This window comes from Thermobia domestica, chromosome 11 (genome assembly GCF_964235325.1).
Source record: "Thermobia domestica chromosome 11, izTheDome1.hap1.1, whole genome shotgun sequence".
NCBI lineage: Eukaryota > Metazoa > Arthropoda > Insecta > Zygentoma > Lepismatidae > Thermobia > Thermobia domestica.
Window position 1 is genome coordinate 147,659,746 of NC_137464.1, and position 24,229 is coordinate 147,683,974.

Consider the following 24,229-nt stretch of genomic DNA (forward strand, 5'->3'; position numbering starts at 1 on the left):
GAAACTCAAGACCGCGTTTACTTTCACATTTAGCCCCCATCAGCTAAGAAAGGGGGGCATTATAAAGGGGATCACGAGACATGTAAAAATAATCCACAATGACCGATGTCAAATCCGTAGTTTTCGCGGAGGCTAAGATCAATGGTGATACTTTCATTAGCGATGATTTTCAAATTTAGCCACCATTGTATGCGGGCCGGGAGTCACCGGGGGTGGGGAATTGCGAGACATGTAAAAATAATGGAAAGTTACCAAGTGTTTGTTATGGACCAAATTACAATGAATTCAATGATATAGATAATTATTATAATTATAACTAATAATTATTTCGTTGTTGAATTATAGAGCTCATCCGTGGCTAAGCGGTTAGCGTACGCGCCTTTGGCGTGGAAGACCCGGGTTCGATTCCCGGCGGGAGCTCATGTGGTTCGGATTCCACGTTAATCAGTAGGTCCATGTCTCATATAGCCTCGCTGCTGACCGGGACGTTAAACCCTAAAATCAACTCAAAATCAAATCAACTTGTTGAATTATACATACTTTTCAGTGGAAAAATGAATAAAATTTAAAAGTCCCAAATCAACATAAAGTAGACCAACGTAAAGGAAAAATGTATACAATTTTCCATATAATTAAGCTTACAAACTTAAAATTTCCACGTAATTAAGCTAAATTTCCATTTTTGTGTCGTTTTGTGCGCCTATTTCCTCGTTTTCTGCGTCACCGGAAATGGGTCAATGTTATTCTACAAATATGGGGAACAAGTTAATGCTGTTCCGTCAGGAACGATTTCGAGGTCGTTTCCTTCACATCGTCTTGTGCGTGTTTTCTACCGTTTTGTAAGCCTATTTCCACGTTTTGTGATTCAATGGTAGTGGGTCAAAATGGGCATTCAAGTGGGAAGAAAACTGATCCACTCTCCCACCAGTATCGAATTTCAAGGTCGCTTTTTTCGCATTGTTTAGTGCATATTTATACCGTTTCTGCACATACTTTCACGTTTTATAGGCCAACGAAAGTGGGTCAAAGGCGACCTACAAATATGGCAGAGAAAGACATATTCATTCCACTTTCAAGGTCCATTTTGACCCTCTCCCACTGATGCACAAAGCGACACAAATCATGTATAAAAAATGTGAAGGAAACGACCTCATTTGATGGTGACGGAACAGCATTAAGTTATTTCGCTATACTTGTAGGCCATTTTGACCCATTTTTGTTGTCGCACTAAAGTGGAAATAGAAGCACTAAAGTGGAAATAGGAGCACAAAACGGTACAAAGCAGGCACTGTACGATGCGAAAGAAACGACCCCCCAAATTCGATAGTGGCGGAACAATGGCTCTATTTTCTCACACATTGATGGACATTTTGACGCATTTCTGGTGATGTTCAAAACGTGGAAGTAGCCGAACAGAACGGTACAAAATACACACTAAATGATGCGAAAGAACCAACCCCGAAATTCGATAGTGGCGGAATAGTGAGCCATTTAACTCCCACTTTAAAGGCCCCTTTAACTCACTTCCGGTGACGCACAAGACGAGGAAGTAGGCACAGAAAACTTTTTTAAAAATAATCACTAAACGATGCGAAAGAAACGACCTAGAAATTCGACAGTGTCGGAACAATGGGTCATTGTGGTCACACTTTGGAGATCCATTTTCACACACTTCTGGTGACGCGAAAAACGTGAAAATAAGGGCACGAAACATTCACTAGTCGATGCGAAAGGAAGGACCACGAAATTCGGTAGGTATAGTGGCGGAGCAGTGGGTCATTTTCGTCCCACTTTCGAGGCCCATTTTGACCTTCTTCCAGTGACGCACAAAACGTCGAAATACGGGCACAAAAGGGTATGCAATGTGAAATTAACGACCTCGAAATTCGATAGTAGCGGAACTCTTGGTCATTTTCGTCCCATCTTGGAAGCCCATTTTGACCCACTTCAGGTGACGCATAAAACGTGGAAATAAGGGCACGAAACGGCACGAAAATCCACTAGTCGATGCAAAAGGAAGGATATCGAAATTCAGTAGTGGCGGAACTCTTGGTCATTTTCATCCCACCTTCGAGGCCCATTTTGACCGTCTTCCAGTGACGCACAAAACGTCGAAATAGGCGCACAAAAGGGTACGCGATGTGAAATTAACGACCTCGAAATTCGATAGTGGCGGAACAGTGGTCATTTTCGTCCTATCTTGGAAGCCCATTTTGACCCACTTCTGGTGACGCACGAAACGTGGAAATGGGGGCACGAAACAACACGAAAATTCAGTAGTCGATACGAAAGGAAGGACCTCGAAATTCGGTAGTGGCGGAGCAGTGGGTCATTTTCGTCCCACCTTCGAGGCCCATTTTGACCATCTTCCAGTGACGCACAAAACGTCGAAATAGACGTACAAAAGGGTACGCGATGTGAAATTAACGACCTCGAGATTTAATAGTGGCGGAACTCTTGATCGTTTTCGTCCCACCTTGGGGACTCATTTTAACCCACATCCCACGACGTACAAAACGGAAGTAGACGCACAAAACGGCACAAAACGATGTGAAGAAAACGATCTCGAAATTCATTGGTGGCGGAAGAGCAATAATGTGTTCCGCCATATTTGTAGGCCCATTTTGACCCACTTCCGGTGATGCACAAAATGTGGAAATAGGCGCATAAAGCGACACAAAAGATGCAAAACAAAGTACCTTGAAATTCGTTGGTGGCGGAACAAGTTAATGACGCCGTGAGCACCAATGTAAGTATATACTGTAGTTCTTACCAATTGGCGCGGTGGGTCAGTGGTAGAGCGTTCACCTCCGGTGCTTGAGGTCCCTGGTTCGATCCCAGCTCGCGCAGTTTGTACTTTGTGGTGGACAAACACCGTGCTCGTGGATTTTCTCGGGGTTCTCCCGTTTCCTCCCACTTTCTTCATTTCATTCATTTCCTATCATCACCGTCTTCTTTAGCCTAACCGGCATAATCGTGGGACGTAAAACTAAAGATTTCAAATCATTTTTTGTAATTCTTACCATCAAGGCTGAGAACTGCACGGTCCAATTTTTTAGCCAAAGTAGAAGCCCAACCGGAATAGTGATGTCAACCGACTCGGATCGGTTCAACTGAGCGTACAGCTTGAACTGGCTTGATTGGGATTACCCATCGACTGGGCTCAATTGAGCCAATGGCTTGAACCGGCTCCGTTGAAACGAGTCCATAGGGTGGGTTCGAGTCAGCTTAACTGAGGCTCGAACCGGCTCGGTTGGGGTAAGCAATCAGCTCGGTTCGGCTCGGCTCGTGTGAGCCATCGGCTCGAGCTGGCTCGGTTGGATGAGCTGTTGGCTCGGCTCACTTCTCGGTTCGGCTCGATAAGTAAATAAGCTGTGAGCGAGCTGCTTGAGCTGTTGACAACCCTAAACCCGGGTCGAGCAGTTTTGAACATGTTTGGCTGGAGTCCCATAACTTTTAATAATTTTTGGCTCGAGCCCGAATACTTGCTCCTCCTGAACTCAAACTAAGAACCTCGTGACCGATGTCCTTGCCTCCTGAAGATTTCTTGACGACCGAGATCGACAGTCAACTAATTTTTAGTATTCCGATACAAACCGCCTATATTCCATGTTTATATAGGTACACGGTGTTATAATGATAATTAATTATAGTAGTAGTAGTAGTATCATTGATAATTATATTGTATATGTAGAATACTTGAAGATAGTAGTACTTGGAACTACACAAAGAATTTAGCTCGAATTGGCTCGACTCGACTGGAAACTCGATCCGAATTCGAGTCGAGTTGGGGGAAATTTTTCGAGCCGAGATCTCAAGTCGAGCTCAAAGATGTCTGCTTCGAGTCGAGTCGAGTTTTAAAGAAAACTCGCTCGAACTCGTTGGTGCCCATTCCTATTGTATGCATGACGGGCATATAGAGTTCTTTCGAGGGGGATAGAACCATAAACATAATATATTTTAAAAAATACTTAGTTTCCCGGCTTTCTTCCCATGGGGGGTGGAAGGGATGGTAGGTATCCAGCATTTCTTATACGTACCTTATTTGAAATATGTAAAACAGTAACAAGTGGACAACACAATACACACATATCTTCTTATCTTCAGTTGTAATTGCTGGTTTCAATCGCAATTAACAATTACAATTAACAATTACAAGTTTCAATTGTCAATTGCAATTAACAATTAAATGTTTCAATTGCACCCTTTGCAATTGACAATTAACAATTAAAAGTTTCAATTGCCTGGTGACCAATTAACAATTAACAATTGACGAAAATTTAATTGCAAATTTTATGATTGAATTCAATTGCAATTGAAATTAATTGTCAATTACAAATTGAAATCAATTGCAATTGATTTTCAGAGCAATTACTTTCAATTGATTGATCAATTGCAATTGATTTCAATTGATTTTGCCCAACACTGAATACGGGGAACACAGTCAGAGAACCGAACTGGGAAGCTCCCAGTCTGCATAGCTGTAGAACACAGCCTCTTTTGCCGAGCTGAGCCTGTATACGGCCAGGCTTGGCCACCAAATAAAGTGATCTTTATTATTAGACAATGGGCTACTTGTCCAGCAAATTTCCTTTAGATCTGGCCGGTAGTTACCGAGAAATAAAGTACCCTTCACATATGAACAGAGCCAAGCGGAGCATGTCCGTGGCCCAGTCAGCCACTAGGTATAGCGATCTTTATCCTTTAGACAATGGACTATCTGTGCATCAAATTTCGATGATATTCGGGCACTAGTTACTGAGAAATAAAATACAACATACAAGGCAAGCCGAGCCGAGCCTGTCGCCGGCCGACCCAGGCATAATATTTAATGATCTTTATTCCTTAGGCGATGGGATACTTGGGCACTAAATTTGATTTAAGTCTGGCCAGTAGTTACCGAGAAACAAAGTACCACATACAAACAGAGAAGAAGCCGATGATGTTCTTGTCCGAGTCAGCCACAAAGTATAGCGATCTATAATTTTTAGACAATGGATTATCTGCGCATCAAATTTCGATGATTCGGCCAGTAGTTATCGAGAAATAAAATACAACATACAAGGCAAGCCGAGCCGAGGCTGTCGCCGGCTGAGCTCAGCCATCACATGTAGTGATCTTTATTCCTCAGATAATTGGGTACTTGCGCATCTAATTTGGTTTAAATTTAGTTGGTAGTTATTGATGAATAAAGTACTACATACACACACATACATAATTACAGCACATCTGGAGTAAAACTACAAGCTCCCGTATGCTTACGCCGGGAACTAAAAAGAAAAGTCCTAACATTAGGATCACAAATACTCGTACAACATACTGCATGTAAGCGGAATCCACTTTCAACATCACAACACTAATGGGGGCTTGAGCTGGGTGACCCCTCTGGCTACGCCACTGTCAGACATGATCTACAGCTTAAGGGGAAGTCTTCCCATCACCAGACTCTTCAGAATCTCCATAAGATAACATGTAAAATTTGTTACAAAATACAGCACTTAGGAACTTGTAATTTTGCACAGTCAGCGACAGTAATAAATGGAGGTTGGATACATAAGAAATGAAAGCTTTTTCCAGTAGCAGAATAGTTTCACTGTATGTCTGATAGTTGGAATACCAACATGACAGCAAATATATGCCCGAAAACATAACATGCCAGGATATTCCTCCATTTGGAAGAAAAAGTATTACTATCTGAGAGCATCACTTAGAGAAACAACCACGAGATAAATCTGCAGAAATTCCATTCACTTTAAGAACAAAGAGATAGGAATTAATGCAAAGGAAACGAAAAGAATAATAGGCATCATGCAGAGACCGAAAAAGTATAGAAAGCTAAACAAAATGAGAAAAGAAGGAAAGAGGGAAAGGAAAAAGCAAAAGACATGGGAATAAATTAAATTTTAACACTTAAGGATAAACAGTGTCCGTCTTTCCTCCTGCCCCCTTTCTCCCTTCATAGGACAAACCTCATTCAGCATCAAACGCGAACATCATATATAGTGTTTAATTCCTTGAAAAAAGTTAACTCAGTCCAGGCCGAAACTCGAACCTCGAACCCTTAGAATGACAGTTAGACGCTGTAACCACTTACCTACACATGCTCTAGCTCCTGCTTTTTATAATCCAGCCATTACCCGCGCTGTTATCAAACGTCTTAAATCAGCCATTGTCGGGAGTTACCCCAGTTACACTTGAAGTTTGAATTTTATTTACGGCCTTTAGCCATCTACGGCAACAGGTCCCATGTTTTCATTAAAAGCATTTGTTCTGTAGATTAAAATCAAGAATAACTTAATCTATACTCTTACTTACTGTTGTCAATATAAACATATATATATATATATATGTAGAGAGAGAGAGAGAGGGAGAGACAGAGAGAGAGATAGGTATATAAAAATCGGATTAATGGGAGTTAAAAGAGTGATTTCGTAACCTCGAAATGAGTCTTCAAGACGGTGATCGCACCACTACTGACATCTGGTAGCGGTGTTACGTAACACACACATTAGAAATAAAGCTTCGAAACGACAAGTTGTGCGTTGTGCCGTGGATAAGTCGGCAAGGTGTCTGCTTATTGAGTGGGCAAATCGAGTTCGAGTCTCGAGTACACCTTACTTTTTCCTTCAAAATACATTTTTATATTTTTATATATGTTATTAATAATTGCTTTCTTGCATTTTTTGTAAATTATCTTAAATTAGTGAAGGTTCAGTAAAATCAAGAAGGTTAAAATACATTTATATGATTGTTTTATCCGTATGTACAGTCCACAGATGGAGCGGGTCGGGGGCCACGGGTCAACGGAACGTGACCCACTGCAACCCCCTACCCACCAGGACCCACTCTGACTTAACAACGTAGTACGACCCACAGACTCATTCTGCTCAGTGCATTGTAGACAGCTTCTGAACACTGGTGAATTTGTTTACTTTCAGGGCATCTTTTTTTCTTTTCATTTGTTTCTATTGACAAAAGAATTTCAGGCAATTTTAGATATTGATATTTGCAACTGTAATAATAGGAATAGGACTTATTTAGACGCAGCCTGTGATTTCTTAGAGGAGCTACCTACTGGGAAAAAATGTTTGAATCATGTGTAATATATGAATTATTATATAAAAAAATGAATGTAACTATGTGTGCATGATCATCATATCCAAATTGCAAAGTCAAATGAAATGATTTTTGGTATATACTTAGGCCTCAATCTCAACTAGGAAGTTATCATACATGTATCGGTTTCATTATATTACATATTCTAAGAGGGTCCGAATTTTTGCGAAAAATTTAGTATCTCACAAGCCGTTCAAGTTGGAGAGCTGATATTCAGTATATTAATTCTTTATCTAATATAAATAAAATAAAGAGTTTGTTTGTGTGTTTGTCTGTATGTCTGTCTGTGTGCGGCCTGGGAACCAGACGAGTGGACCGAGAGTTACCAAATTTTGGTCAGGGGTACCTAACCCATGCCCCAGATCAAGACGAAGCCGTTTTTTTTTTCAAATTTCGAACCAGGGGTGTCTCAGGGGGGCTTTTACCGGAACCGGCTTGGGAACCAGAAAAATAGACCGAGAGTTACCAAATTTTAGTCACAAATACCTTGGTCCACGCTCCAGATCAAAGTTAAACGTTTTTCTCAAAATTCGAACCAGGGAGTCTGAGGGGGGCGTTTATCGGGACATGTAAAAGTAGTAGAAAATTTTCGATATTAGTGTCGAATTCATAGTTCTCGCCGTCGCTGAAATCAATAATGAAGCTCCTCTCGCAATAAACTTCCAAATTCACGCTATTGGGCTCCTTGCCAGGGGTCACCGAGGGGGGGCTGAAATATCAAAACACATAAAAGTAATCCAACATGACTAATACTAGTGTCAAATACATAATTTTCGCGGTCGCTGAAATCAGTGGTGACACTTCAATTAGCAATGAATTGCAAATTTAATAACAAATGCATGCGGACCGGGAGTCAGTGGCAATGGTGGGGGGGGGGAAGAAATACCGAGACATGTAAAAAATAGCCCAAAATGACCGATATTAGTGACAATTCCATAGTTTTTGCAATCGCTGAAATTAATGGTGACGCTTCCATTAGCGATGACTTGCAAATTCAGCTACTATTGTATGCGGGCCGCGGGTCAGCGGATAGGGGATACCGAGACATGTTAAAATAGCCCAAAATGACCGATATTAGTGTCAAATTCAAAATATTCGCTGTCACTAAGATCAATGGTGACAATTTTATTAGCGATGACTTGCAAATTCAGCTACCATCGTATGCGGACCGAGGGTCACAGGTGGTGGGGGGCTACCAAGATGTAAAAATAATCCAAAATGACAGATATGAGTATCAAATCCATAGTTTTCGCGGTCGCTGATATCAATGGTGACACTCATTAGCTATGACTTTCAACTTCAGGTGAAATTGTATGCGAGCCCGGGTCACATGCAGAGTTGGCGTGGGTCAATGAAAACTTGACCCACAACTCAGCGTGACCCACGACCCACGGTGACCCATGACCCACCGTGACCCACTCTGACCCACCACTCACCATGGCCCACCGTGACCCACCACCCACCGTGATGCACTCTAATCCACTGTCACCTACTCTGACACCAAAATCTATCGTCATCAACTCTGAACACGATCCACGGCCCCTTCTGTACTGACTAAAGAGTTTACACTTGTAATAAAACAAAACTGAAATTGTCACTAATCGGAGTTTGAATTTCTAGTCAATCGCTCAAGCACTACTCTGTTACAATAACGGTGGATCTGACCTTTACGATATAAAATGGTAAAGTGTTTGTCAGTGAGGAAATTGAAACAGTTCGAGGTGGGGGGAAATTAGTGTGTGCCTAAAATATACTTGTACTAAGAGAGTATTCTTGCAAGTGTTAATTTCTGAACGTATTCCAAAAGAAACTTCTTTTCGCAGGAAAATACCCCTGTAAAATATGGAAAAGGTTATGGTTTCTCAATTCACAGTATTTTACTCACAAAAGACTTGAAAAATCAGTTTTTCATAGTGTATAAAGATGCTCGGGTAGCCTATGTGAGAGCATCTCCATAAAGTATGCTCATAATTGTAATTTGTGTAATCACTAAAACACCACGTTAAATTTAAGTTGCAAATATGCATAATTGCAATTAATATGAATATTTATTCAAAGTAGTTTACCTAAAGCAAAGAAGAGACTTACTAAAAATTAGGTACAAAGTTAAATAATACAAATAAGCCATTAGTAATACAAGTATACATTTTCCATAATTCGTAATTTTCCACCTTAAAACAAATCTGAAATCGGGTTTATTTCCTGTTGGTAACTTTTTCGTTGTAAATCATCCTCAGCGGAATGATGCCCATCCTTCAGCCAAAAAATAACTAGCTCGTCTATTTCGAGCTTGTCTAGCGGTGGGCCATTGATGAACAAGTTAGACAATGTTTGAGCACTTAGTCTATTTCTAATATCAGTCATATGTAAATTCATAAGGGGAAATCTCCGTTCGCACTCTATCGTGGAAATTGATAATACTTCTACCCGATTTCTGCAACTTCTCATCGACAATCTGCTTGTTAGACTTAAGTCTGATAACGATTTTTTTTGGTCAGTTTTAAAATACTCAGCAAGACGTATCTCTCTCTATCACCATACATCTTTTCCATATCGATCATGTCAGTTTGCAATGTCGATTCATGGAGAACAGAAACTTCATCTACCGCGCCTTCGATAGGGAATCTTGTGAATAAATTATCAATTAAAGCCTGATAAACTGATGATTTCTTATTTGTTTATAAATTTAATTTTTGTAATTACACATGAAGGTTTGATGCCATTACCAAATTCCCTACCCCGTCCAGAAAGCGAAAGGGAACGAGGTTCGTGGAAAGTGTTCAGAGGTGAATGGGAATTTCCCTTCTTCTTCCCCTTCAAATACCTCAATGCTGTTTGCAATGGGCCAAATTACGATGAATTTCAATTAAATTATCATAATGTTGAATTATCGATAATTTTCAGTGTAAAAAAAGATGAAATTTGAAAGTTCCAAATCAAGGTAAGTAGACCAACGTAAAGGGGGAAAAAGTGTAAACTTCTTCAATAATTATGCGTACAATCCAAACTTAAAATTTCCGTGTAATTAAGCTTACGGTACAAATTGTATGCCTATTTTTCTCACAACTTAATGGGTTGATTCCTTTGTGATATAAACGCACTATATAATAAACATAAGCTTCAGCAATTATTATAGGAGAAAGCAATGGATATATGAAGCCAAAAATTGTATTTTTTGTTTGATTTTTTTCTTAAATAACATCGATCGTTTTCGATCATTTTTACAAACCAACTCACTATCAATTTTCCATATATAGAAAGTCCACCCCCACCCCCCAGATAAAGGAGAATTTTAGAAAAAGCTGGGACGCATTCTGTTTATTTTCAATAAAGAGCTAATACACTAAATTTAAGCTCCGTAAGTTTAACGGTTTGCGAGATACTCAATTTTTATTCTCAATAATTAGGATCCTCACTACCTCCTTAGGATATTATGTATTATAATGAAAGCAATATAACATCCCAGTTTGGATTAAGGCATAAATATAGCGTAAAAATACAGGGCCAAAAGTAATTTGATTTGACTTTGCAATTTGACCGTGATGATCAGGCACACATAGTTACATTCAGTTTTTTATATAATAATTTATATATTACAGTGATTAAAAATGTATTTTTTTCAGTAGTTAGATCCTCTAAAAACTCACAGGTCTCGAAAGCCAAGTAGTAGTATAAGTCCTATTGCTCTTATTACAATTAAAGATATCAATATCCAAAAGTGCCTGAAGTTCTTTTTTCACTTAGTTAGATATACTCACCTCAGGTAAGTAGACAGAAAAAACTGGAAAAGGAAGGGAAATGAAGGTCTTGAAAGTAAAACGAAGACAAATTTACCAGTCTTCAGAAGATACTGTCTACAATGCAGTGAGCAGAGAGGGTCGGTAGATCATACTGAGTCGGTGGGTCGCAGTGGGTCACGGTGGGTGGTGGGTCGCAGTGGGTCATGGTGGGTGGTGGGTCGCAGTGGGTCACGGTGGATGGTGTTTTACAGTGGGTCACGGTGGGTGGTGGGTCAGTGTGGGTCATGGTGGGTGGTGGATCGCAGTGGGTCACGGTGGGTGGTGGGTCACGGTGGGTCACATGCTGTTGTCCCACGACCCAATGACCCACCAAGAAAAAGACCCACTTGACCCACTGACCCACTCCATCTCTGGTCACATGTGGGGGAAGGTTACCGAGACATGTAACAATTATCTAAAATGACCGATATAAGCGTCAAATCCATAGCTTTCGTGGTCGTTGAGCTCAATGGTGAAACTTAAGATCGCGTTTACTTTGAAATTTAGCCTCAATCAGCTTAGGAACGGGGGTCATAATAGAGGGGTCATCGAGACGAAGCGTTTGTTTTTTTAATTTCGAACCAGGAGTTCTCATAGGGAGCGTTTACCGGGACCGGCCTGGGATCTGGGCTGAGAGTTACCAAATTTAGCTTATGGGTACCTTGGTCAAGGCCGCAGGCCAAAACAATATATATACTGTATATCGTGCTTGTCAAAAGTTCCGGAACGGCTAAATATCTCGGATAGTATGCGTTTTTTCGAAAATTTAGAAGGTACAAAAGTTGCAGGATATGAAAGGAACTATCGGAAGCTTGTGCCTGTCTAAAATATGTACGGCCCTGTGTGGGACCCAGGGGGCTCAACTTTGATTTTTCAAATGAGAACCCTTTTTATTGCAAGTTAGGTATCTCCAAAGCAAACTAAATCAAAATATGTACTACTCAAAGTTATAGGATGTAAGTACCAGGCCAGTAAACTAAATAACATGCAATGCAGGAAAATTACATAAAGATTAACATATTATACAGTAATTTCGCCGTGTATATTCAAAAGTATGTTAATAATAATAATAATAATAATAATAATAATAATAATAATAATAATAATAATAATAATAATAATAATAATAATAATAATAATAAATTATCACGTTTACTGTATAGTTTTAACTTTAACGAATTACTTACGTCTTCGTGCGCGTGGACATTGGTTCTAGTCCTTTGGGTATTATTGAACACAGAGGTTCTTAACATAGTTTGGCCACAACTGTAAGTCCTGTCGTTAGGAGCTCAGCTGTTTGTTTTAGTGTTTCGTAGCAATTATTATTGTTAATGTTTAGTGCTGAAATTACTGTATAATATGTTAATGTTTATGTAATTTTCCTGCATTGCATGTTATTTAGTTTACTAATGGGCACTAATTTGTCTCCAGGTCATCGAATAAATGAGTTTCGGCATGCACTTTGGTAGAAATATCATTACAGGAAGAACATTACCGGTTCGCTCCAAACATCAGGGCTGAACTTAGTAATACCAACTTATTTGATTTATGATTTCCTGTGGGAAGATCGTGTAGGGATAACATGGTGAAATTCTGAGTAATACAGCTAAACAATATAGGTCCAAATTCTTTGCAACTCAAAGTTTTTTTTTTTTAATTTTACAAAACGATCGTGAAAAATCGAAGAGTGACTTCTCATACTAAACGAGCAATCCTTGAGAGGGTGGAATCACACATCGGGTGGAGATGATTGACGATGTTGGTTGAAAAAGGACAAAAAACATCTACGGGGATTACCAGTGCCGTTCAAAACTTCACTGATCTGAAGTATTCTCTTTTCATGTTATTGGTCTTAGAAAGAATCAGTGCACAATTTGTTAAAAATACATTTTCGGTAGAGTAATCTGTGGGGTATCGGTATCATCAGGGGCGGATTTTAATTTTGAGTATGCCCGCTCCCTCACTTATGGATACATACACACATTTGATTGATTAATAAGAGGAGGAAATAAATTTTACAGGACTGGTTGATGCTATTTGTTAAATAATTATCTACCATTAATATAAAAAGTGGAAAGTATATTTACTCTTTATCGTATCTTTCCGCGTTTATTTTTTTTTCTAAAATCTTGGGTAGGCCCGTGCCTACACTCTAAAGCCGGCACTGAGTATCATGCTTGGCTTCCAACTAGAAAACTTCCATTCGATTCCACACCAGATAACATATTCTTTTCGCATAAAAAATGGCTGCACGGAAGGTGAATGATCAATATTCTTTGCTCAAAGTTCTCCATCTAGAGATGAGAGCAAGAATCATGTATCGTGGTGGATTTTTCGTTTCATAAGTAAGTGCATTTTTTTCATGGATATTATCTTCTGCCCCTTGAAGCGATGGAAAATATGAGAAAATCATTTAGCGTAATATAATTGACCTTTAAAACTTTTAAAGCCGTGGATCCAAGTAAAACAACAAAACATTACGTTTGCAAATGCAATTTACACAACAAATAACACGAACAGTGTGACAAGCAGGGAAAACAGAGAAACTGTTATACGGTAAGACGAGACAAACAAAAATCATAAACTGAACGTTTAAAGTATATAGCAAGAAAACGGACACCTGAGAGTGTGGTGCAGTGAGTAACGTTCTATCCTACCAATCAGTCGATCCATGTTTGAATCTTCGGCAAGTACCTTTTTTTCTTTTCGTAGAAGATTAGCCGTTATTTGTAATATTTACTCTTTTTACTTTTCATCAAAGGAACAGCCAGTACTTGTAGTATTATATTTTTCTCTTTTCGTCGAAAGAACGGCCATTACTTGTAGTATTATGGTGCCCTTCTGTTAGATTTTTCTTATTCTCGTCTAAGGGAATAATATAAGGCTGCAAGTATAATTCTACCTAGGTAGATCAAGAGTAACGATATTCTGGATTTCTTTCCATTAATAAAATATAAAATTAAGCTTAAATCGAAAACTAAATATACAAGTAATTGAAATGAAAGTAGCAGGTTGGTTCAATTTAACCTCAGGGCAGAAGAGCAAACCACTAGGCAGAAAACCAAAGCAATATAACCTGAGGCGCATTCAGCTGGCTGTTTTATCTCTGTTTTAACTGTGAACTGAACACACCTTTTTAAAAACACAATGTTGTCAACGAATTACTGGTCTGTGTATAAACATAAAAAGAAGAGGAAAGAAACAATATTAGTATATTTTGTTTTATTATTAGATGTTTCAGTATGTTGAGAAAAAGAAATCATGTCCACTATTAAATGAGAATATGATCAATAAGTTAGTGTTCATACCGAGTGGAATGACAGCACGAATTCTGGAAGGTCATATTCTATTTGGGAATACTCACGTGCGAATGAAAAGAATGTGACAGTTATGGAATCAACCTATCAAGAGATTGATTTCTGAAGGGAGTTCATTTAGTTAGGGATCCCAAGTTAAGTTGTAGAAGCATGTCTCATATAGTCTCGGTGCTGAAAGGGATGTTACACTCCCATAGAACCAACTGATCAGTCTTAGAAGTATCAGTTTCAGGAAAGGTGATATATTTGTGAACTGTGAAAGGTCTCTATTAATCTACAAGCCAAGCTTAGAGCAATTTCCACATAACCCAAAACAGATTAAAGTCACAAATATACGTATAAAAGTTGATGGCTCGCTGAACCATTGTGATCCATAATTAAACTTGATTTTTAGCTCCGTAAAATTGTGATTCTAGGTTCACTGGAGAAAAAGCTGGGGGAATGACAAGGACATGTCTCCTCCAATTTGGAACTGAGGAGGAGTGTCCTCACAAAATCCGATTTGAAGGTTTTTTTTTTGCAGGAAGGTGATGATTTGTGTCCGATTGCCACAAAGGAAAGTGAGATGAAATTGATGTCCCCCAGAATAATCCTCAAATCTGCCTGCCTCCCTATGTTGAAAACAATTCTTCTGCCCTGATGCTCCACAGCATTGTTTATCAACTTCATAATATTTTGAACATGGCTTTAAATAATATATGTGAACGGTCTTACCCCCTCCCCCTAATGTTGAAGACAGATTTTCGCCGCTGTCTAGGTTCGTAATTCGGGTTCAAAAGACCTGTAAATATATTTTCAAAAATCGAAAAATAGAATATACAATTCGTTTAAAAATATAGGCTGGAGCAATGTTTAAAGGTCCGACACGAATTAGTTGAAATGTTCATTTTTCGAACGAGAAGAGTTTATGGAAATATTTTTTCCGAAATATTCAAACATCTTCTCCAATAGAATAGTATATCAATCGAAGTGAAATGAAAAAGATCACAGTGATTCCAACTGCCAAATATCTTCTATGTTTATTGTAAACAGCTAAAATGCTTACTTACTTTGGCCCGTTTATGAATACAAAATTAGAAATTAAGATATTGGATCAGTTGCCTTGCTTTCTTTGCTAGAGTTGGAATTCCCAAAAACGATGCACCACGTGGTCATAGATTTGTAAGGAGGAGTTTAAATGCCGAGATTCATCTTCCTATCATAAGAGCTTCATCAGAAACTTTCTTTCTTTACATTTTTAGTACTCCTTTCTTCGCTTAGGACATGTATTATATGGAAGTAAGGTGAGAAAAGCCCGGCGAGAGTTAACTAACAAGGGGAAAGCAGACTTTTTAAAATAAACTTCGGGGATATACTTCGGAGGTAGTACTGCACGTTTAAAGTGTTAATATTACATACTGGGGTAGCGCAATTGCCAGAAATATTGGGGGAAAAGCGTCTTAAAGGTTCCAACTCGCCTCATGTATGAGACGAAGCGTAAAGTTACCAAGTGAAGGCGTGGCAGAGCCAGAAAGATCCACGTCTCAGGTGTAAAGGGTCCTGGATTTGATTCCTGCTTAAGTCTTTTTTGTTTTTTTCTTTATCCAATAAAGCAGCCATTTTTAACTACAAGTAAAATATTAATTCATAATATGTTTGTGAAGTTTTGTCAAATTTCCAGTAGACGTCAGCTAATCATTTTTTCCAAGTACTAAATGTATTTAAATATTCATTTCAAACGTCTCATTCGATTTCCCGTGGTGATCGGACAGACAATCACGATGTCACTTTTACATATTGACCGCCTATTTAGAGCTTGTCCCCTTTCAATTTTTTTAGAGCTATTTTTTTCAAAGCAATCGTGAAGAATCAAAGAGTGACTTCTTATACTAAATGAGCGATCCTTAAGAAAGTAGACCCAAGCACTTGTATCATGATAGAGACTATTTGTGCATGTTAATTTGGAAAGGGAAAGGAATTATCAGGACATTCGAAACACTTCATTGATCTGCAGTATACACTTTTTGATTTATCGTTCTAAGGAAAAAGCACTACACCATTTGTTAAACAAACTTTGGCTAGCGCAATCGGTGGTGTATCATGGTCTCTGCAATAGGCATATTTCTGAAGAAGCTTGTCTGTTGTAGAGACTCACATGTGTGAAGTTCAGGAAAATTTCATTTTTTCCGATCACCGCCCTCTGATACATACCCCTGGTTAGATATACCTGCTACCTCGTTTTCATTGTTTCACTTCTCTAATAAATGTCACTGGAATTTTTGCCTCGTTTTCACTTAACGTTTCAAACGGGTAATACGCTCTCTTTTACCACTTCTCACGTGCTGTATGCATTATTTAAAAAAATCGTTTTACTTCGAGTGGATTCGAACTTACGTTCTTTGGATTTATGATCTAGCGTCTTAACCACTACACCAGGCAGATTTGAGGATTATTCTGGGGGACATCAATTTCATCTCACTTTCCTTTGTGGCAATCGGACACAAATCATCACTTTCCTGAAAAAAAAATTCAAATCGGATTTTGTGAGGACAGTCCTCCTCAGTTCCAAATTGGAGGAGACATGTCCCTGTCATTTCCCCAGCTTTTTCACCAGTGAACCTAGAATCACAATTTTACGGAGCTAAAAATCAAGTTTAATTATGGATCACAATGGTTCAGCGAGCCATCAATTTTTATAAGCATATTTGGGACTTTAATCTATTTTGGGTTATGTGGAAATTGCTCTAAGCTTGGCTTGTAGATTAATAGAGACCTTTCACAGTTCACAAATATATCATCTTTCCTGAAACTGATAGTTCTAAGACTGATCAGTTGGTTCTATGGGTGTGTAACATCCCTTTCAGCACCGAGACTATATGAGACATGGATCTACAACTTAACTTGGGGTCCCTAACTAAATGAACTCCTTACAGAAATCAATCTCTTGATAGGTTGATTCCATAACTGTTACATTCTTTTCATTCGCACGTGAATATTCCCAAATAGAATATGACCTTCCAGAATTCGTGCTGTCATTCCACTCGGTATGAACACTAATTTATTGATCATATTCTCATTTAATAGTGGACATGATTTCTTTTTCTCAACATACTGAAACATCTAATAATAAAACAAAATATACTAATATTGTTTCTTTCCTCTTCTTTTTATGTTTATACACAGACCAGTAATTCGTTGACAACACTGTGTTTTTAAAAAGGTGTGTTCAGTTCACAGTTAAAACAGAGATAAAACAGCCAGCTGAATGCGCCCCAGGTTATATTGCTTTGGTTTTCTGCCTAGTGGTTTGCTCTTCTGCCCTGAGGTTAAATTGAACCAACCTGCTACTTTCATTTCAATTACTTGTATATTTAGTTTTCGATTTAAGCTTAATTTTATATTTTATTAATGGAAAGAAATCCAGAATATCGTTACTCTTGATCTACCTAGGTAGAATTATACTTGCAGCCTTATATTATTCCCTTAGACGAGAATAAGAAAAATCTAACAGAAGGGCACCATAATACTACAAGTAATGGCCGTTCTTTCGACGAAAAGAGAAAAATATAATACTACAAGTACTGGCTGTTCCTTTGATGAAAAGTAAAAAGAGTAAATATTACAAATAACGGCTAATCTTCTACGAAAAGAAAAAAAGGTACTTGCCGAAGATTCAAACATGGATCGACTGATTGGTAGGATAGAACGTTACTCACTGCACCACACTCTCAGGTGTCCGTTTTCTTGCTATATACTTTAAACGTTCAGTTTATGATTTTTGTTTGTCTCGTCTTACCGTATAACAGTTTCTCTGTTTTCCCTGCTTGTCACACTATTCGTGTTATTTGTTGTGTAAATTGCATTTGCAAACGTAATGTTTTGTTGTTTTACTTGGATCCACGGCTTTAAAAGTTTTAAAGGTCAATTATATTACGCTAAATGATTTTCTCATATTTTCCATCGCTTCAAGGGGCAGAAGATAATATCCATGAAAAAAATGCACTTACTTATGAAACGGAAAATCCACCACGATACATGATTCTTGCTCTCATCTCTAGATGGAGAACTTTGAGCAAAGAATATTGATCATTCACCTTCCGTGCAGCCATTTTTTATGCGAAAAGAATATGTTATCTGGTGTGGAATCGAATGGAAGTTTTCTAGTTGGAGGCCAAGCATGATACTCAGTGCCGGCTTTAGAGCGTAGGCACGGGCCTACCCAAGATTTTAGAAAAAAAATAAACGCGGAAAGAAACGATAAAGAGTAAATATACTTTCCACTTTTTATATTAATGGTAGATAATTATTTAACAAATAGCATCAACCAGTCCTGTAAAATTTATTTCCTCCTCTTATTAATCAATCAAATGTGTGTATGTATCCATAAGTGAGGGAGCGGGCATACTCAAAATTAAAATCCGCCCCTGATGATACCGATACCCCACAGATTACTCTACCGAAAATGTATTTTTAACAAATTGTGCAGTGATTCTAAGACCAATAACATGAAAAGAGAATACTTCAGATCAGTGAAGTTTTGAACGGCTCTGGTAATCCCCGTAGATGTTGTTTGTCCTTTTTCAACCAACATTCGTCAATCATCTCCACCCGATGTGTGATTCCACCCTCTCAAGGATTGCTCGTTTAGTATGAGAAGTCACTCTTCGATTTTTCACGACCGTTTTCTAAAAAAAAAGAGAAAAAACTTTGAGTTGCAAAGAGTTTGGACCTATGTTGATTAGCTGTATTACTCAGAGTTTCACCATGTTATCCCTAGACGATCTTCCCACAGGAAATCATAAATCAAATAAGTTGGTATTACTAAGTTCAGCCCTGATGTTTGGAGCGAACCGGTAATGTTCTTCCTGTAATATATTTCCACAAAAGTGCATGCCGAAACTCATTTATTCGATGACCTGGAGACAAATTAGTGCCCATTAGTAAACTAAAAAATATGCAATGCAGGAAAATTACATAAACCTTAACATATTATACAGTAATGTCAGCACTAAACAAAAAGTATTATCCGCACTAAACATTAACAATAATAATTGGTACGAAACACTAAAACAAACAGCTGAGCTTCTAACGACAGGACTTACAATTGTGGCCAAATTATGTTAAGAACCTCTGTGTTCAATAATCCCCAAAGGACTAGAACCAATGTCCACGCGCACGAAGACGTAAGTAATTCGTTAAAGTTAAAACTATACAGTAAAGGTGATAATTTATTATTATTATTATTATTATTATTATTATTATTATTATTATTGTTATTATTATTATTATTATTAACATACTTTTGAATATACACGGCGAAAATACTGTATAATATGTTAATCTTTATGTAATTTTCCTGCATTGCATGTTATTTAGTTTATTGGCCTGGTACTTACATCCTATAACTTTGAATAGTACATATTTTGATTTAGTTTGCTTTGGAGATACCTAATTTGCAATAAAAAGGGTTCTCATTTGAAAAATCAAAGTTGAGCCCCTGGGTCCCACACAGGGCCGCACATATTTTAGACAGGCACGAGCTTCCGATAGTTCCTTTGATATCCTGCAACTTTTGTACCTTCTAAGTTTTCGAAAAAACGCATACTATCCAAGATATTTAGCCGTTCCGGAACTTTTGACAAGCACGATATACAGTGTATATATTGTTCTGGCCTGCGGCCTTGACCAAGGTACCCATAAGCTAAATTTGGTAACTCTCAGCCCAGATCCCAGGCCGGTCCCGGTAAACGCTCCCTACGAGAACTCCTGGTTCGAAATTAAAAAAAACAAACGCTTCGTCTCGATGACCCCTCTATTATGACCCCCGTTCCTAAGCTGATTGAGGCTAAATTTCAAAATAAACGCGATCTTAAGTTTCACCATTGAGCTCAACGACCACGAAAGCTATGAATTTGACGCTTATATCGGTCGTTTTAGATAATTGTTACATGTCTCGCTAACCTCCCCCCACATGTGACCCGGGCTCGCATACAATTTCACCTGAATTTGCAAGTCATCGCTAATGAAAGTGTCACCATTGACCTCAGCGTCCGCGAAAACTATGGATTTGATACTCATATCTGTCATTTTGGATTATTTTTACATCTTGGTACCCCCCCACCACCTGTGACCCTCGGTCCGCATACGATGGTAGCTGAATTTGCAAGTCATCGCTAATAAAATTGTCACCATTGATCTTAATGACAGCGAATATTTTGAATTTGTTACTAATATCGGTCATTTTGGGCTATTTTAACATGTCTCGGTATCCCCTATCCGCTGACCCGCGGCCCGCATACAATAGTAGCTGAATTTGCAAGTCATCTCTAATGGAAGTGTCACCATTAATTTCAGCGAGAGCAAAAACTATGGAATTGTCACTAATATCGGTCATTTTGGGCTATTTTTTTTACATGTCTCGGTATTTCTCCCCCCCCCCCACCATTGCCGCTGACTCCCGGTCCGCATACATTTGTTATTAAATTTGCAATTCATTGCTAATTGAAGTGTCACCATTGATTTCAGCGAGCGCGAAAACTATGTATTTGACACTAATATTGGTCATTTTGGATTACTTTTAATGTTTCGATATTTCATCCCCCCCGGTGACCCCTGGCAAGGAGCTGAATAGCGTGAATTTGGAAGTTTATTGCGAGAGGAGCTTTATTATTGATTTCAGCGACCGCGAGAACTATGAATTCGACACTAATATCGAAAATTTTCTACCACTTTTACATGTCCTGATAAACGCCCCCCTCAGACCCCCTGGTTCGAATTTTGAGAAAAACGTTTAACTTTGATTTCGAGCGTGGACCAAGGTATTTGTGACTAAAATTTGGTAACTCTCGGTCTATTTTTCTGGTTCCCAAGCCGGTTCCGGTAAAAGCCCCCCTGAGACACCCCTGGTTCGAAATTTAAAAAGAACGGCTTTGTCTTGATCTGGGGCATGGGTTAGGTACCCCTGACCAAAATTTGGTAACTCTCGGTCCACTCGTCTGGTTCCCAGGCCGCACAGAGACAGACATACAGACAAATACACAAACAAACTCTTTATTTTATTTATATTAGATAAAGAATTAATATACTGAATATCAGCTCTCCAACTTGAACGGCTTGTGAGATACTAAATTTTTCGCAAAAATTCGGACCCTCTTAGAATACGTAATATAATGAAACCGATACATATATGATAACTTCCTAGTTGAGATTGAGGCCTAAGTATATACCAAAAATCATTTCATTTGACTTTGCAATTTGGATATGATGATCATGCACACATAGTTACATTCATTTTTTTATATAATAATTCATATATTACACATGATTCAAACATTTTTTCCCAGTAGGTAGCTCCTCTAAGAAATCACAGGCTGCGTCTAAATAAGTCCTATTCCTATTATTACAGTTGCAAATATCAATATCTAAAATTGCCTGAAATTCTTTTGTCAATAGAAACAAATGAAAAGAAAAAAAGATGCCTTGAAAGTAAACAAATTCACCAGTGTTCAGAAGCTGTCTACAATGCACTGAGCAGAATGAGTCTGTGGGTCGTACTACGTTGTTAAGTCAGAGTGGGTCCTGGTGGGTAGGGGGTTGCAGTGGGTCACGTTCCGTTGACCCGTGGCCCCCAACCCGCTCCCTGAACCTTCACTAATTTAAGATAATTTACAAAAAAATGCAAGAAAGCAATTATTAATAACATATATATAAAAATATAGAAATATATTTTGAAGGAAAATGTAAGGTGTAATCGAGACTCGAACTCGATTTGCCCACTCAATAAGCAGACACCTTACCGACTTATCCACGGCACAATGTGCAACTTGTCGTTTCGAAACTTTATTTCTAATGTGTGTGTTACGTAACACCGCTACCAGATGTCAGTAGTGGTGCGATCACCGTCTTGAAGACCCATTTCGAGGTTACGAAATCACTCTTTTAACCCCTATGAATCCGATTTTTATATACCTATCTCTCTCTCTGTCTCTCCCTCTCTCTCTCTACACACACACACACACACACACACACAATGTTTATATTGACAACAGTAAGTAAGAGTATAGATTAAGTTATTCTTGATTTTAATCTACAGAACAAATGCTTTTAATGAAAACATGGGACCTGTTGCCGTAGATGGCTAAAGGCCGTAAATAAAATTCAAACTTCAAGTGTAACTGGGGTAACTCCCGACAATGGCTGATTTAAGACGTTTGATAACAGCGCGGGTAATGGCTGGTTTATAAACGCAGGAGCTAGAGCAAGTGTAGGTAAGTGGTTACAGCTTCTAACTGTCATTCTAAGGGTCTGGGGTTCGAGTCTCGGCCCTGGACTGATTTAACTTTTTTCAAGGAATTAAAACACTATAAATAATGTTCGCGTTTGATGCTGAATGAGATTTATCCTCTGAAGGAAGAAAAACTAGGACGGATACAGGGGGCAGGAGGAAAGACGGACACTGTTTATCCTTAAGTGTTAAAATTTAATTTATTCCCATGTCTTTTGCTCTTTCCTTTCCCTCTTTCCTTCTTTTCTCATTTTGTTTAGCTTTCTATACTTTTTCGGTCTCTGCATGATGCCTATTATTCTTTTCGTTTCCTTTGCATTAATTCCTATCTCTTTGATCTTAAAGTGAATGGAATTTCTGCAGATTTATCTCGTGGTTGTTTCTCTAAGTGATGCTCTCAGATAGTAATACTTTTTCCTCCAAATGGAGGAATATCCTGACATTTTATGTTTTCGGGCATGTATCTGCTGTCATGTTGGTTGTCCAACTATCAGATATACAGTGAAACTATTCTGCTACTGGAAAAAGCTATCATTTCTTACGTATCCAACCTCCATTTATTACTGTCGCTGACTTTACACAAAGATGGTAATTTTATTGCCAAAGAGTAATAATACACAATTCAGATGACTGTCACAATTTTGGATTAATTGTAATGCTTTCTTCGGTAATGAAGTAATGATTACTGCGGGTAAAGAGTCGAAAGACCACTTGCAAACCTCATGAATTACTAAGTATAACATTCTGGGAAGCAGTGTTTCTTTCAGAAAAAAATGTTCCGGGGACTCACTTAGTATTCCGGGGGACACTGATAGTACTATTCTATTTATTATTATATTATAGACGTATTATTTTTTCTCCTTCGAGGGGGTACTTTCAGAGCTCTTTGGGGTGCAGTGCCCCCCCCCAAAAAGCATGTCTGGAAGAAACACTGCTTTGAAGAACAAATGTTGGAGGGGGATGTATTATAACAATTTGAGAATCGAAACTCATGTCTACCCTCCAGTTTAATAATCATTTATGCCTTGAGCAGCTCCCTTCCCACTCCCACCCCCACTCCCCTACTGAGTTTCTCAACTTTACGACGGCAACTATCTGAATTTGCTTTTTCGGCGGAACCTTATGTGACTCACGTGTCAACGAAATACTTCGTAGAACAAAGATATGATCTTTGAAACCTCAGTATGCAACATGTCTTTCCAATTGATTTTCTATACCTTTTGTTGCTTGAAACGGATGGTTCTCCTCCAAGCAGTAGCTTTCATCTCTTCCACTCACAAGTGTACGACCAAAGAAAAGCTGTTTCTTATATATTTGCCTATTTCTTTTGTTTTCTGGTAGGATAGATTCTTTTCATTTTATAATACTTATCATAAAAACACATGGCAAAAACAAAGTTCCAAAACTCCTTTATATATTTACCATATCCACGTGCATCCGTGTATGACACACACACACAAAAAAAAAAGAAAAAAAGAAAAAGAAAAAAGAAAAAGAAAAAAAGAAAAACGGAATTTCATGGATCATCAGTAAATTTACTCAGAATTCAAAGAATCAAGAATTAGGAATCGAGTTTATTAAAACTGTCTTCTCAAACCGAAACTGGTTCAGATAAACCATTTCCGGCTTGATCATTGATCACCATAAATCGAAAACAGCAATACGTATTGTGATCCGGGTTTCTGTTTTGGAAAAACATGCTTAATCTCTATTATTAACTCTCTACTAGGGATGGCCAGACGGATCCGGATCTC